The 15,712-nt window shown below is 39.6% G+C and overlaps 1 protein-coding gene across 11 annotated transcripts in view; it reads left to right on the top strand.

The window, feature by feature from the left end:
* The window catches only part of PHACTR1 (phosphatase and actin regulator 1), a 305,309-nt gene that overhangs the window by 159,684 nt on the left and 129,913 nt on the right, over window positions 1-15,712 (top strand). The gene's annotated exons all lie outside the window — the stretch shown is intronic.

Raw genomic sequence — 15,712 nt, 5'->3', positions numbered from 1 at the left:
TGGTGAATAGGGAGAAGACAGCCTGAGAAGCCTGGAAACCCACAGTGGGTTAAGCACTCTTTCTGCTTATGCCACTACAGCTGAGGGAAGAATCTCATGAATGCTATGTAAATTGTTGAGTGTTTCCTTTCCTGTTATGTGCTGCTACTGACTGCAAGCCCCACAGATATTAAAGGAATGGCTTTGTCCAGCCAAAGCAGTAGTATTTACTTTACACTACTAGTGTAATTTATTTATCCTTAAAAGCAAATGAAGCCATTTATAAAATTATGCTTTCCTAGTTTAATTGAATTGACCTAAAACTCAATTGCATCAACATCTTTTGCCGAGGTTTTTTTGGAACCGTGTACTTGAAATCTTAGCACAGTAAGAAAAGAATATGCTTGCCTCCCTTTTAAGGCACACATGTACACATGGATGCATATGAATGTATAACTCCAGTTACTTGTACCTCTTAGCAGACTAATAGGTTTGTATTTTAGGGGTTTTCTTCCTTTTCTATGTTTGGTTATTTAGCTTCAAACCATTACATACTCCGAGGGCAGGCTATGCCTCTTGGCAGGAGATAATCTAGTAGCCCTAGAGAGGCAAAGAACAGAGCAGAGAGGCTCGCAGCCAGCAGGCTTCCGGGGACGTCATCAGTCTAGTTTTGCCCCCTCTTTCTGTGGGGTAGGATTTCATTCTGTGTCGTGCAAATGATCATAATTTAAAAAGTAACTAATACCAGTGCAGCCTTAATCTTTTCTTTCCACCGCATACACATCTATGAGTTTCTTTCAGAAAGTCAAGAAACTCTTGTCCCAGCTATGCTGCCTGGGGACACTCACTGATTTGACTCTGACACATTTTTCAGCATTGAAAAATGCCAGGATTTTTTTTTTTTTTTTTCTGGTGAATACCAGTTCTGGACCTTTTGGTGCTTGGAGGGAAAGGATGATATAATGAACTGAAATTACACAATGATCATGTCAGACAGATCAGGTAAAAATCTGTGACCAGCTCAGATACAGAGAAACCTGTCAGGATCTCAAGATGCCCATGCATCCTCATAGTTGCACAGTCTAAAGAACCTTTAGAAAGGGGACCACTTACTACCTTTTATAAGGGAAATGTACAGCACTTTGCAATGTGAGCACCCCCACCCTCCTATTCAAATTATGTATAGTTTATATAATGTCTTGCAGGTCTGTAGCTGCTCTAGTGTACCCAAATGTCCTGTGTGGATCCTGTGATCTGAGCAGCTTTTGTATTTGTTGGAACCATGTACAAAGACCAGTATTCAGTCCCTATGGCATAGGCAGATCAGTTGGACACATTTATTTAATGCTGAAATATCCTCCAAATCCAGTTATGAGTCCTGGATTCTAGTCATTGTCTTACTCTACATTTTCATTGTTCTACTACTCTAGAAGGAAAATTTATGCTGAAACTGAGGGAGATCCTTCAGATACCATCAGCTAATCTAGCAAAAGTCATGACTAGGAGAATACTAAAAGAGATAGCCATGAAACTGAAGGAAAATATGGAAGCAGGTACTGAGTCATATGATATCTTGGGAGGGAGGTCATGCAGTTTGGAGAGAAGTTGAGGAAGAAATTTGACAATGCAGATGGGCACACTGAAGTACGGGTAAAAGGAGTTGGTGTAGATGCAGCATTTTGATGAGGTAAAAAAATAATAAGTGAGGAGCTCAAAGATAAGCAGGAGCCTACAGTAATAGGATGAAAATGGAGATGGTTTAACCATTGGACTGAAAAGAATGGATATATTTAATGCTAATTTAGTTGCAAAATAGAAAACAACAAGAGAGGTCTATAAAAGCACCAATACCAAAAGGTTGGGTGATAGAATAACAGAAACTGTGTTGAAAATTGAGTGATAAAACTGTACATAAGTGAAGAATGAGATATTCAAGACAGCATGCCAGAGAGGCAATCAGACATGGTGGACTGAACTGAGAGGGAGGTCAAGTGAAGAGAGATGTGAGTCACCTCCAGGAATACAGGAGCAATCAGGCCTGAGCTCTGAATACCAGGAGCTGTGAGGGAGATGTTGGGAGAAGCAGAATGGAGAAGAGTTGCAACAGTCCAAAGAAACAACATACAAGAATTGAGGAGACAACACAGATTGCTCCAAAATCATGAAGAGGAATGAAAGTGTTTTTTAAATGTAAATATGGAGAAGTGACTGATAATCTAGTAGAGCAGAAGGAGCTAGAACTGCAAAAGATCAAGACATGCTGTAATGCTAAACATCTGGTATGTACAAAGCACTTCTCAGTGTGCTGATTTTGGTGGTCTCTGTGAGGGTTGTGATAGTGCTGGGTCATAGCAGATGACGTGACTGATGAACAACAGTAGTCAGAGAAACAAGTAAAGAAAGAGGCTTGGCTGGTTTTATTTATTTTATACTGAAAACTGACTGCAAATCTCAGTGTCCTACTGAATGCTGAGCCTGGCTCCAGAACGTGCTTTAGACAGATCTCTACTTCTGTATGGCTAGAAAGAACTGTAAAGACTTCAATGACACCCAGAGATGACCTAACAGAGTGAGTGGAGCAACTGAAGTGGGATACTTTTGATTTTTATGCAGAGGATCTGACAAGAAAACTTGAGTTGGAAGAAGTTAACTTAGGAGTGCATTGGAAGAGAAGGAATTCACAGAGCTAAGTGGTTTTTTATCACTGACAAATTAGGGTTCTCAGCTCAAGGGTTCTCTGTAGAGTATCTCTGGGCAGCTTCAAGCATGTCCATCATATATCACTCTGTACCCAAGCTCCTTGTCTGTGAAATGGAGATTGTGGGATTTCCTTCCACTTGCTGCTGGTCTATAAATAGATTGTGTCCTTTAGTGGGGAGAGGGAGGAAAGGACTGTCTCTTGCCATTTGTATTCTTAGTTCCAAGAACTGTGTGGCTCAAAGTATTTAGGTCTTTAGGTTCAAGTGTAGTGGAAGCACAAATAATGCAAAGAATCAACATACCCAAAAGGTTTCATTCAGAGCTGACAGTCAGTCTATTTATTATGTGCTCCTATACTTCATGGTTTTGCTATTTAAGCAGAAATTATTATAAGATCTTATATATGCATGAAAATCAGCGTGGACTGAGATACTGTTGCTATAGGAATTCTGACACTTGTTTTTCTGACGCCGCCCATCCTCTAGAGCTTCCAGATAAATATCTTTTCCAAATAGAAAGGGGGGAGCTGTGTATGGGGTCTTGTGCATGTGTGTGTGTGTGTGTGTGTGTGCGTGTGTGTATGCATGTGTGATTCCCACCTGGAACTGAAGACTTATTTCTTTTAACTGGGAACTTTTAGAACATTTACTTTAGCATCACTTAAGAGATTGTCTCTGAGGTGATTGTATTGCTTCCCACAGAAGTAATTACTAAATTAAATAGTTATCTTCTAGACAAACTGTAAGCCATGCAAGAGCTATGTATAGAAATAAGTTTTACTTCACTAATTCTCACATAATTTCAGACAGTAACTGCTTTTCCATTACCATCTGCAGAGTGAGCAAAGTATGTTGCTATGAGGAATTGCAGTCTTTTACAGTGGTACCTGTCAAAAATCATGAGATATTTTGGAGTGAAAAAATTATACTACATAGAATAGAAAAGTAGGTAAAAAAACAGTGTACCTGGTCCTGTTGTGAAGCGTGGGAAGCTGAAAAACATGTCTGAGGTTTGGACAGCTAATACAATTATGCAGTGTGTGTTTTTAGTCCCTGAGGGATAGTTACCCTAAACAAGCATAGAGGGAAAGGCATGGGCTTCATTGCTGAGTGAAATATGTTTCAAACAGATCATAGAACCAAATCAGCTTATTTTTGGCAGTTGAACTCTGTAGTGTTTGATTTGGGTGAATATGGTGCTATGCTAGAGAAAGTTGATGGGATCAAGCAAAGATGCTCCGCATCCCAACAGGTTGCAGGTGAGCTGGGTGGCCCACTTTGTTTCCACCAGCATTACTTTCTGCTCTGGAAGATACAAGCCCTGGGTGTTTGGCAGGATGTGAATAAATGTGCCTTCTAGGAGGAAGGTGTGATGCCTACTCATGGTAACTTCCAGACAGCAAAAGCCCATGGATGCCAGGACATGATCCTTTAGCTTTCCTTTACTAAGGAGTGGAGGGGGCAAAGTTCCAGCGCTCTGCTCCCATCACTTTGTCTTTCACTTTGGGGACTAACAAAAACTCATCAGTAACCTGTGGGTTTGACCTGAAATCAGGCTAGCAGGGATCTGTTAGTGCTGCTGCAGATGGGCATGGCCTGCAAGCAGGGAGAACAGTGGGGAGGAAGAGAAGAGGAACAAAAAGCTCCATTTAGGCTGTAAGAGGCTGTCCCCCTGGCTTACACATTTGCCAAGACTAGCAAATGCGAGTGGCTGACCCGTGAGAGGTGAGATTTTCCTTAAACACTGGCAATTCTTTCAGTTCGCTAGTCTGCAGCTGAAGAAAAGAGATGGGGGAAGAGAGGAAGTGACATTTATGTCTCAAAATAAACCTGAAGAAATATCATGAAGCCTGGAGCAGGTCATTAACTGCTCACATGCATCTCTGTAGTGACTAACTCTCATCCTGTTAAACTGCCTGTAGCAAAAGCTGCTGGCCACAAAACAAGCCAGTTGTGTACCATTCCAGGTGACACTGTGCTGGCAATAGCAAATTCACAGCCCAAGTTTGCATGGGCTGTCACCCAGCAGAGCTCCAGTCTTACTTTGAAGCGCCCTGGAAGATGTCTTGTCCAAAATAGCAATATAATTTACATTATTAACAGAAACTGTAAGAAAAATATAGTTAGTAAGCAAGTTCTTCACTTTGGTAAATTAGATAGTATGAGGAGAAAAAGTGTACACAAGATTGAGTCAAGCTTATGCAACTAGATAACTAAGTTCTTTATTTTCCAGGGAAAACTTCTGTGTCCTTATGGGGGAAATGTTTGCCACCTTTTCTGGGAACTCTGTATGTCTTTGTCATTGATTTGAGGACTTTTAGGAACAAAACCAACAAAGATGCTGGAATTGGTCACGATGGCTCAGCACCCCCTCATTTTTATTGCACATTGCTGACATAATGACATGGATAAGAGGATACCTCAATTATTTGTGTCTTTAGAGAGCAGATAGCTTGTCTGTTTCAGTTTTGTCTCCCTTTCCAATGCTCTAAGTTGTCATCTTTAGATAGCATTTTACCATCCTGCTTTCTGTCTGAGAACCAAGTTTGTAGTCTTGGTATATGAAAGCTTCTTAAATGCAAAGATTGAGGCAACACCAAACACACACACACAAAAAAATCATTTTCTTGTGGGAATTTCAAAAAAGCAGTTAAAATGCCATCAAGTATGATGAGAGCAATACAGTGGTTTTCCTGTATTTACCAGTAATTATATGCTCAGAGTATTTGTTGCCATCCTAATTAATATGCCTGGTTTTGATTCTTCTATATCAGGTTACACACATCAGAAATGTAATACAGAACTATTTGATAAACCATAAAAGGCCACAGATTTTCCATGTGCAAAGTATGGAGCAATTTCTAGAAAAGGGGCAAGACGTAGATGGTGGCATAGGTCATGGAGTGGCATGTTCTTGTTGCATGCTGTTATTACCAGAGCACTTCAAACCACCTACTATGAACCTGGCTGAATAAGTTTGGCTTTCTGTGCCCTTTTTTACTTCCTCCACCCCTATGTCCTATTCTATTCTTTGGTCCCTGCCCAGGTGGGCAGCTGGATTCTATTTCTGTGTTTTGTCTTTTCTTATTCTCTTGCTTGCCTAAAGATGTTTCTCTTAGAGAGTGATTTGCTCATTTGTTTTTGGAAGCTTGCAATTCTTTAGAAGAAAATTAGATACAAGTACTTCACTTTCCAATCATTATTGAAATTTATTCTATTAATATTGTCACTGCCTGTCAAAGCTAAACAGCAGAGAAATACTGTACTGGGTATGGGGAGAAGAGATCAGAAGACTCAGTATTCTGCCATGTGATGTCCCTTTCTTTCTTCTCTTTTTTTTTTTTTTTTTTGGCTTTTCTTTATATATCATATCATTAAAAGCAGAAGAGTTCATTTATGGGCTCCTTGACTGATGAGCAAAACCTATCCTTTGAGTATACTGTTGTATATATGACATTTTCATTCATTTCTGCTCCCTCAGCAGAGGAGGTAGGCTTTCTACATCAGTTTTTGTATTGTAGGATTTTGTTTCTTGATCTATTTCAGTGACTGGTAGTAAATGCATAGCTATTCCTTTGTATGCTCTAAGATCTTGTTTGTAATCAGACAATACCAAATTTGACTTCCTGTTGTTGACACCTTACTCAGCCCACTATTAGCTAGAATCTAATTTCAAGAGCACAGTATAAGTATCTGCAGTACCATCATGCTAATAGTCTGCCAGGATGTCTAAGATTAATTGGATATATTTGTAGTCTCTTTAGTGGATCACACCAGGTCTCACACACCGTCCCAAATCCATTACCCAAACCCCAGCATCAGCGGACTGGTATAACTGAAGGGCAGCACCAGAGTGTGCAGTGGTTAAGCCAGCTTTGTCTGCATGTTTCAGGGGCTTTCTTAAAAACTGGAGGGTACTGTGATGTTTGCCATTATCTAAATGAATGCAGCAAAGCTGCAAAGGGGTGAAGTTGGGACACACTTGGAGGCCCTGTTTCTCCTTTGTGACTTTGATTTGCACGCTTCTCAGAAAATAATGATGTTCTTGCCATCCCTATGAGGTGGAAACCTGTCCTCTTGCTGGTTTTTTGCTTTTGTGAAGTGACATGAATCTTCACTGGTCTGTTGCTTTTAGTCTCCTTGTCTCAGAAAGGATTGGGTGGAGAGGAATAAGACAATGTTTGATCATGTCACTGTCATCTCTCGCTGACTTTTCTGGCTTTGGGTTGAGCTTACTGAAGATAAGGCAAATCTAGCAGAGCCTTTGCCTTTGGATGAGACTCTTAGATTCAAATGATGAGTTATTTCTGTTGCTCTGAGAAACAATGAGCACTTGCTCTCATTTAAATCAAAGATAAAATCAGCCACTATAAAATCACCTGCTGCAGCTTCTTTGGAACCACTAGACATAGCATTTTGCTTGGTAATGTGCAGGCTACCCTGCCTGAAACATGCCCAAATCACAGTGCCCATAGCCAACATTATTAACCTGTGCTGTTGAAAGAGCTGTCATGGACAAGCAGTGTTCCTCCCTGAAAGGAAGCTCTGCATCCCAAGTGAGAGAAACCACAAATGAGAGATGGCCAGACCTGACTGACTGTCTCTGCATAAACAGTGGAAATTTTTAAGGTCTAAAGATATGACTCAGGAATAAAAGACAAACATGTCCCCAGTTTGCCCCAACACTCCCCACCCTTCCCCAAAAATAAAATAGTGTCCAAAATGTCCAAGGAGAAGAGGAGGGCAGGTTTCTGCATATTTATGATTTAGAGTGTGCAAGTCAGGACATAAACTGGGGCGAGACCTGCAGGCTCCAAACCCTTGGTTTGTGTAACTTCGTTTGTTATTACCGTGCCCATTTCTTTGCCCCAACCAGAAGTGTTCAGTGTCCATGACTTGCTGAATCTCCAAATCCCAAGGGTTGCAATTTAGGATGTACAGCCTCTTGTGCAGGGAGAGCCCAGCGTATGTATTGATTGGGTCATTTTGAAAAGGCTGTAAGATGTACTTCAAATCTTCCCTTTCCTTCCTCCTGCCCTGAGCTGTGCAGCCCAAGGCTAGGATGACAGGTTTAGTGCTGCAGTTCAGTAGACACCCTCCCCTGTCACTACTTAGGAGAGGGATCTTGCCCTGTCATCTTTTGCGTGACATCTTTCAGGCCATTAGTCTAATGGCTTCATGCAATAGAGGTGCAGGGAATAAAATTAAAATCGATCCAATTGTTTAATTATCTTGGGAGATTTAGGTAGAGAATGATTTTTATTTCACCTCCTAAGAGAAGTTGATCATCTGTTCAAAAAAAACAGAGACTACTGGTATTTTAAATCTTCTGGAAGCACAGAAGTGTAATGTTGGAAGTACTGAGTCTATCAAGTCATGGCAAGAAACAGGAGTCTAAGTGTCAGCACAATGGGTCCCCAGCCAGGTAATAAGTTACATAGACTCTCAAGACAATTACAGAAGGCTGATCATTTTTATTAAGAAAAATACTTTTATGCCTTAGTTCACTACAGGTGGACCTAATTGGTCCTCCAATCAAAACACCATCACCATTGGCTAATTAAGAAACCACCCTTTGGTAAATAAATCTCCATAACACATTCCACATGTACACAATACCAGGTGCAGCCAGTTAAGATAAGAATTGTTTCTTATTCTTTTCTCTGATCTTCTCACAGCCTTTCCCCAAACAAAAAACAACAACAACAACAACAGACAACTTGCCTGGGAAAGTTGTCTGTTTCTCTCTGTGGTCAGAGAGCTGCTGCCACATCTAAGTTTTGTTAGAAAGTTTGATAACTATTTTTTATCTTCAGTTGTAGGCTAAGGGGTGTTCAGCTGCAACACAATTAGTGTTATCTTGGTGTTTGTTGTCCTTTTAGTACAGATTCAAGAATAAACAGATGGAAATGTTGGTAAGCAGACTTGAATGCATTGGAGATCTTAGGATAAATAATTAGAATACTCATTAACTACATTCTGACAAATGAGCCAGGCTTGGAAATGTCACTGTGGTCTATTGCATCCATAGTCTATGTGTTAACAAGTTTCTCCAAAGTATTGATGATCCATATATTCACATCCTTACGGACTGCAGACATGGTTCCTTATCTCAGCAGTCCATGTCATAAAGATTATGGCACCATCTTTATCTCTCTGTACCCCATGCATTGGCTGCAGTTACTTTGACGTTTCTGATGCTATCTGAAACTGTATGTGTGCAGCTCCAATGTTATTTTTAACATGGTGACTCTATCAACCTTGAGTCTGGTAAAATAAGTAAATAAATAAAATAAATAGAAATGTTATTTCTTCCGTATCATCTGAAATTGAACTCATATAAAGGGTATGTGTGTCATGCTGCTGTAGTGCTTTATAGAATCTTATCTTTCCCATTTTACTTTCCAAGCTGCTTAAAATGTCAACACTGATAAAAATTCAGATGCACAGACTGAACAGTCAGCAGTGTAGGTGCACAGACATGTGGGTGTAGGTGCATGGACGGATGGATGGGCAGACGGTGGAAACTATTTGAACCAGAAGTGAAACCAGAATTTGAAAGACCTCATCCCTCTCCTCCCATGCACCAGCAAAACAGGATGCTTTCCTTATGCTAGCACACGGGTTTTATTGGATGAATAACAGTTTTGAAATTTGGGTTCGCCCTGAAGGGAAAGCCAGGTGTGGAGGCTTGTGTGGAACTTTGACTATTTGAATCTGAATTGCACCCTGTTGAGAAGTAGAAGAGTGAGATGAGTAAAGCTTTCATTAATATTCACAGCCCCAAAATAATTGTCTGTGGTTTTATGGTCACGAGAGTGAGATGTTGTCTTCCAGTGACCTGCTGTGGCACTTAAGACAGAATGTGCTGCCTGCTCCAGCTTTTGAATAGAGAAGAGCAGTTTCTGACCCACTGCTCTCTGTAGCTGGCAAACTTGAGCTCCTCTAGCAGTGTTTGAAGAAAATTAGACATGATACCTAAATGGTAAAGAAAGGAGGGACTCATGAGGCTCAACTGTGTAGCTTCCTCTCCTTCAAAGTCCACCCCCTAAGTCACATGCATTAGCAAGCTAGAACTAGGGAGATGTTTCCTTCTTTCTTTCTTGTGTGTCTCATTTAAATAAGGGCAGCATTTTCCCTGCATTATTTGACTCTAGTTACTGATGTGCATTTGCTTTTCTATGTGTTTTTGTCATCTGAGTCAAATGCCATTTTCCTTGTGAACTCAATGTGCTCGTGCTGAGCATAGAAATCCATGAGCCTGAAAGAAAATAGGGAGATCATGTAGTTCCAGTGAACTGATGCTTCTTTCTCTTATTCATCTCAAGTTGGCAGAACAGGCAGTTCACTAAACAGCAAGACAGGCATCAGTTCATTAATACATCTGCTAGCATTGCATAGAGGCTCAAGAAGGACACTTTTTGGTGGGACAACAATTAAAACAACTTTGGGGTTGTTTTAATTTTTTTAAATTTTGTCAGCTTTCTCTGGCCATTGGGCCCAGTGAGATAAATGATTTTTTTAAAAAATACAGACCTCTATAAAGATGAGCATTACTTGTAGAGTTCAGCAGATCTGAGCTAGTGCACCTGTTCTCTGTGCTTACCAAGCAAATGGTGTTCTTCACTTGCTATGATTAATTTAGTTCAGATTTTTGCATTATTATGGCACGTAGACCGAGTTCCAATTTTATATGTTTGTGTATTAGTATCTGCAGTCACATACCTGTTTTGTTTCTTGTTTCCTCCCTCTTTAACTAAATGCTTGAGAAATTTTTCAATCTGAACACCACCATAAGCCTTCTAAAACTTGGTATGCTCAGCCAGATGCCATGGTTCAAGATAGTCTCTGACTTGTGAATTCAAACAAAATGCTGTTTAGCTAAAGAGATTTTTGAACATTAGGTTTGTGGGGAAAATACTCCAATTCAGTTGGAAGAGCATATAACATTTGACTTGACAGGGATTTGTGATACTTGTAGGATGTCATATAGATACTTCTCCTAAAAGAGAACAGTACTTAAAATTGAGAACCTGTTCCCCATAGGTTATATAGAAAAAGGCAGTTTATATTGCCAAGAACTGCTCAGAAAGGCTTATGTTGTACTTGTTGTGGTTTGTTGTTTTGGTTTGGTGGTTTTGGGTTTTTTTTTAATCATCCGCTTGGTAGCAGAATCTTGATGATTTTGAAAGGAAACGTTCAGCATAAAGGCAAAAGAGATTTCATCAGTTTGTTACTTTATCCAATACCATCAGTGAAGAGGTGAAAAGAGATCCCTATCAGTGAAGAGGTGAAAAGAGATCCCTTTGTTTTAATTGCAAGAAATATCAGGGTTTGGTTTAATTTCATCCTTCTTCTAGGCTGAAATGAACCATTGTGCAGATGCCTATCACACTTACCTTCATGATGTTGAAAATTAACTTTGCTGCCAATTTCATGGCCAAGTGACTCTGTATAGGCACATCCCAGTGTGCTGCTGAATGCTCTGCTTTCATTTGCACCTCACAACATGCTGCTGGCTCCTCTCTCAAACACCACAGAAAGGCATCATTCCCATCAATACAGTGGAAAGCACTGAGTCACACCCCATGCCCTAATGTCTTCTCTGCCAATTTCTTTAAGGTAAATTTTAGCATTCTGGAAAGGACCCTTTAGCAGCTTTGGCCAGTTCCTAGATGGTTTGGGTAAAGTAATTTGACTCCTTGTGACCTTTGTCGTTCACTGTGCTACAATCAGGATTTCATTCATTTCTTTCTGCTAGCTTTATTTCAGAGTTTTTTTCTGTGATTGTGTTTTCTTGGTTCCCTGTAGTATTTTTTTCCTTAGCTCTGATCTAAATCCATTCTCATTTTTTGAGCTATTTCTGGGTGCTGGATTTGGAATAATTCATGAGCTTGAAGCTACATGCATAGGTCCTTCCTTTGACTGTAACATTTCTTAGGCAGATATACCAGTTTGATTACTTGATGGGCACCACCTTTTTTTTCAAGGCAGCAGCAGCTTTTTAGGAACCAGAGATTTTCCTATACATCTATAGAGCAAGAGCAATATCCTGCAGAGCTCAGCAACCATGAGACACCCTAGAACTTTATGCTAAAAAAGATGGCAGAAAAAAAGTGAAATCATAGCTATGAAAAACACACAGAAAAAGTCAGTGTGTTTTAGCCAACAAATTATCATGCTTTATTCATGACCTTAAAGGAATTGTGGATGTTTTTGTCCCCTTTGAGTATTCATCTTTGAAACTCAAGCCTCTACTGTAAGGGCCTAAACTAAACTGTCATTTGAATGAACAAAAATTCTCATTATAACCATAGGTACTGCTGCACTCAGCAGTACTGCTGCACTCAAAGCAAAAGTGTTTAGTACTTATTGTAAATTCCTGATCATGGATACAGATTGTCTGCTTTCAGAGAACATATGAAACTTTTTTTTTTTTTTTTTTTTTGCTAGGCTGTTACTGAGGGAGGTTTTAAAGCTCATATTTAGGTTCATTATCAATGTGCCATTTGGTATAATTACTCCTTTCTTCTTGGCCAACTTCATATCAACTTCTTTAAACAGAAACAGTTTCTTTTTCCTAAGGGAAGGAATGCAGAGTTTACAGGGAATGGTTTGAACTTTCTAGCTCTTAATAAGGTGGTTTTTTCCTCTTCTCCCAGCCATTGCAGTAATTAAAAACTCAATTTTTTATCTTTATGGTGATAGTGGTGAGATGGTATCATTGTATTTAGGAAGTTTAATGTTTGCAATGCCGTTTTCTGAGTAGGATTACTTTTAAAAAGAGGACAGTCCTGTCTCAAGTTTCTGAAAAATATAAATATATGCCTTCTATAGCACACATTTCTAGTAAAATAAAATATTGGATATGGCTACTTCCAGTAATGTCAAAAGAAAAAGATCAGAAATTGTTTAGTCCATCAGAAACCCCCTAAGAAATTTAGAAGGATTCAAATATTTTTTCTGGGATTGCTCAAAATAAACAGCTAGCCTTTAGCACTAGTGGTTTATTTTTAAAAGGGTGGAGAGCTTCCCTGATTCCTAGTGAAGACTGGTAGAGCCAAGGTGCTCTGCTATGTGAGCAACTGTGTCTTCCTCTGTCCACATGGCAGTTAGGAAAATTATCACCCACTAAGAGAAACCTAGCAAAATGTGAGCAACAAACCCATGGGCTTTTGTGGACTCAGTCCTTTTCTTGGTTTGCTTTGTGTTTTGCCACTGAGTAGAATTTGTAATTCAGGCTGGTTTAAGAGAGAAATCCAACCATGAAAATGTAATCATTACTAGCTCCTTCAAGAAGAGAGTTTCAATCACTAGCAAGCTGAAACAAGCACAGGAAAAAAATTTGTGCACTGTTTCTTCATCAGGATATATTTAGGAGTTGAAGGTACCTGGGCTTCAATTTCTGGGTTTTTTTTTTTTTTTTGTGTTGAATGGGTTAAAGATTTGCTGGAAGGAAGACATCTTCTCTATTGCCCTTAGCTTTGGTTTTCAGGAAGAACTTGAGCTGTGATGGATGAGACTTAACTCTAATTGATAAGTTTGGGTATGACTGAAAGAGTAGTAGTGTTCCCTGGGAAAATCAGAGGTGTGGGCTTAAGCCTTTTCAAAGGGAAGATGAAAGTGACCCCATGATTCTCCTTTCTCCCAAGTTCTCTGCCTGCTCTAACAGAAAAGTCCTTGCATCTCATCTTACTTCCTCTGCTTTCTTAAAAGTGCAAACTGTGCATCTCGTCCCTGCTTGTCAATTAGGAAGGATAAAAATATCCCTTCCTTTCAAGCTGAAGTTTTTTACTGGAGCAGTTCCTGGTACCTATGGAAGTGTAGCCCCAAGAACAGTGTGAGATCTCTTCTGCTTTTGCTGGCCCTGTTGTTATCTTGGCTGGTTTTTGGATGGGTTCCACTTATAATGACTGCTCTGAGTCTTATTTTGGAGCTGCTGAGTCTCCTCCAGACATTGTGTGTGATGCCCAGGTGTCACCTTTGGTGTCAGCTCCAGTGTCTGGAAACATGACAGTGATGAGCCACAGTACTGTTTATTTTATTTAATCTTTAATCTATATGAAATAAATGCATAAAAGACAGAAAACCTAGTGAGTGGTAAAAGAAATAAAGGATACAGAAAACAGTTGATATCAAAGAAATCTAAAAATCCTTATTTTCTATAGTTACAGGTTTTTAGGAAGAGATTATATAGCTATTGGTGACATAACCTGATAAAGTGCTTTTGTTGCAAGTGAAAATCTTATGTACTATCTTATACAGAAAGATACAGAAAATATCTGGTGTTTTGAGAGAATTCATATCTGTAAAGACATGTTTACAGTGATGCATTCAGTGCAGTGTAGTTTGCAGAGGTTAAAAAAGTGGCTTTCAGATTGCAATCAGCATGAATAATTTACGTTTTACGTCAAAATGGGGATGAGTCAAAAGCAGGGTCCTAGAGGGATTAGACTTCCAAAACTATTCTCTGCACTTCTGTGCCAACAAGAGAAATTAATAGATGGTGATAGAGAGACTGTAGCTGAGAGTAGAGCTGTACCATGGTGTGGTACCTGTGCTGAAGCAGGCGAGGTTAAGAGATGAGAGACTCCATTCATGGACACAGTGTGAAGTGCTGCACCTGAGAACCAGGAATAATTGGCAGGGGTTTGGAAAGTGAGTGCTGCTTAGCATGCAGAGGAAAGCTGCTGACAGGCTCTTCATGGCTCATGAAGTCACTATGCCAGCTCACTGCCACTGCAAATGCATATGTCCAGTGGGAGCTGTTCTCCACCAGACAGGTAATCATCCTCATTTGGCAAGACTGCGCTTAGACTGCTGCGTGGCATGCCTTGTCTTTCATTGGAAAACAGACCTTTGTGGAGTTAGGAAAAGTTTAAATGGGCAATTCACATAGTAAAGGCAAGGCTGATGGAAATTAATTCCAGGTGCAAAAGGAAATTAAAGAGAAACAACTGAACGTAAGATAATGGAAGAGCAGAAAATAAACTATTTTCCTGGAAGAAAAACAAGGTGGTTTTTTAATTGAAAGTGTTTCCATTTGGGTAAAGAGTAGACATAAGTGCTCAGCAATTAGAGGAGTTTTTCAGGTTTCCTGTCATTTCAAAAAGACATATGGTGTGTCTGCATCTTGTGTTGAGCAAAGCTGCTAGAATAAGGTCCATGCAGTCTGAAGGGAAGGATATTTGGGGTGCAAGTTTAAAAGAAACCTTGCAACAGGAGCTTGTTGGAAACTTAATCTGCAGAATAAAGGTTGGTTGGATGTGGATTGGAAATTAGTAGTATTATGTTAGGGGTTTTATTTATATAGAGTTCTTGTCATTGAATAATATGACACATTTAGTTAATTGCATCTTTAGGGCCAAGATAATTTTCAGCCTGTTACTACAGATTTGTGTAAATGTAACAGAAAGCAAAAAGTAGCCACTGGAACTTCCTAGAAAGAATTAAAACCTAACTTTGTGAAGTAAATTTCCTTTTGATTAAGATAATCATGTGTCTGACTATGAAAAATGAATGTTAAGAAAAGGTCTAAGAGAAAACTTGGTGTGATTACCAATGAGGAAGGTAATATTAAAGACCACCAGTGGGATGGGTGGGCTTCAGCCTTCAGCAATGAAATTGCTCTTTGTACCCAAATGCTGTGATGTTTTTTCCACTAAAATGGAAGCTGGATAATATGGTATTACATATCAGCTACATTAATACATTAAGTGATTCCCAGACAGTGGTGGGAATGACAAAACTGGCTGTCATTCTCCAGGAAAACTTCATAAGTTATCTCGTCTGTGAGAGGGCTTTTGATCTGCATGCTGTCCTTCTCAAATCCAAAAAGTTGGCAACTGCTGTGTTGTCTCTTACTGGACTTTCTGGAAATCAGCACCCTACTGAAAGATGTGGGAAAATCATAAGAACATACAGAACAGGTTCAAGATGGCCTGGCCTCTTCTTTTCTTTGTAATTTATTTCAAATATGTACTTTTTTCTATATTACTTGGATGCAAAGTATTTCAGTTTGTGGTGGGGTTCTT

This window comes from Zonotrichia albicollis, chromosome 1 (assembly GCF_047830755.1).
Source record: "Zonotrichia albicollis isolate bZonAlb1 chromosome 1, bZonAlb1.hap1, whole genome shotgun sequence".
NCBI lineage: Eukaryota > Metazoa > Chordata > Aves > Passeriformes > Passerellidae > Zonotrichia > Zonotrichia albicollis.
This window is presented reverse-complemented; position numbering and strand designations above follow the sequence as displayed.